The following is a 1881-nucleotide window of genomic DNA, read 5'->3' on the forward strand; positions in this document are numbered from 1 at the left end:
GGTGGTCACTGTGCTCCGCCACCTCCTGCAACCAGATCTGCAGCCTTAGCTCAGGACCATGGGGTCTCTTTCGGCAGCAGTGAAGGTAACAGTGGCTCTGAATTTATAATCCAGCGACTCCTTCCAGGCTTCAACTCGGGACATAGCGAACATCTTCCATTTTGCTGTCCATTGCTGCATCCGGGAGGTCTACAAAAGCAGAAGGGAGGACATCTCCCTCCTCATAACCCGGGACAAACAGCGCGGATGTGCATGTGGCTTTGCTAGGATAGCGGGCTTCCCCATGGTTCAGCACCCCATTCACTGCACCCATGTACCATTGCGGGCACCGCATGAGAATGCAGCGTTACAAAGCCTGAAGGAATAAAGGACTGGAGGCAGTTAGTTAGATTGAAAGTGTAAATGGCTGGTGTTGTGAAGGGGAGGTGGTATGAGAGAGGAGAGTAAGAGGATTAACGAGGAAAGAGTCTGATAGTGGCAGCAGTCAAACAACAACAACTGCAAAAGCACTAAAGTGACATCACAACCAGGGAGGGAGCTGATTGGAAAGTAGGACCTGGTGAGTATTTCTACAGTCTAGTCGTTGAAGTAAAAGTAAGGTCTTTAGTTTAGAGTAAGTAGTGTTTAAAGGGAAGTAAGCTGCCTCGTGTATTTATTATTTTTTAATTTAAAGGAAGTAAAGGGATCAAGTTAAGGGTAGGACATGGCAGGGCAGCTCGGCTGCGTGGAATGCTCCTCCTGTGCTGTGGGAAGTCCTGGACACATTCGGTGCCCAGGGCGAACACATGTGCAGGAAGTGTCTCCAGCTGCAGCAGCTCGAAATCCACGTTTCGGAGCTGGAGCTGCGGCTGGAGTTACTCTGGAGCATCCGCAAAGCTGAGATCTTCGTGGATAGCAATTTTAACGAGGTTGTCACACGGCAGATAAAGGGTGCACAGGCAGACAGCGAATGGGTGACCGCCAGATAGAGTAAAAGAACTAGGAAGGTAGTGCAGGAGTCCCCTGGGTCCATCTCCCTCTCCAACAGATATAAAGTTTTGGATATTGATGGGGGAGACGGATTCTCAGGGGAATGCAGCAAGAGCCAAGTCCGTGGCACTACGAGTGGCTCAGCTGCACAGGAGGGGAGGAAAAAGAGGGGAGAGCAATAGTGATAGGGGATTCTATCGTAATGGGAAAAGATAGATGTTTCTGTGGCTGCAAACGTGACTCCAGGATGGTATGTGTCCTCCCTGGTGCCAGGATCAAGGATGTTGCTGAACGGCTGCAGGGCATTCTGAAGGGGGAGGGCGAACAGTCAGAAGTCATGGTTCACATTGGTACCAAATAAATGGGTAGAATGAGGAATTAGGTCCTGCAACATGAATTTAGGGAGCTAGGTTGCAGATTATAAAGCAGGACCTCAAAGGTTGTAATCTCTGGATTACACTTGTGCTAGTAAGTATAGGAATAGGAGGATAGAGCAGATGAATGCCTGGCTAAAGAGTTGGTGCAGGAGGGAGGGCTGTAGTTACCTGGATCACTGGGTCTGTTTCTGGGGAAGGTGGGACCTGTAAAAGTCGAATGGGTTGCACCTGAACCAGAACAGGAGAGTTTCTTGCGGGGAGGTTTGCAAGTGCTGTTGGGGGTTTTAAACTAAATTGGCAAGGGGATGAGATACGGAGTGGAGCTATAGTCGGGGGTGATGTACAGCCAAATTTAGAGGAAAAAGCAAGTCAGCCTGGAAGGCAGTGCAATTATGTAACGGCACAAGGGAGTATGGCAAGGCTGGTTGGCATTTATTTTATTTCAAGAATTCTTGCGAGTAAGGCATATGAATTGACGATGTAGTTGAACACATGGGAGTATGATATTGTTGCTATCACAGAGAAATGTTTGAGG

The sequence above is a fragment of the Somniosus microcephalus genome, unplaced genomic scaffold (assembly GCF_052327205.1).
Source record: "Somniosus microcephalus isolate GS21.2 unplaced genomic scaffold, FLI_Smic_1.0 unresolved_chr5, whole genome shotgun sequence".
Lineage (NCBI taxonomy): Eukaryota > Metazoa > Chordata > Chondrichthyes > Squaliformes > Somniosidae > Somniosus > Somniosus microcephalus.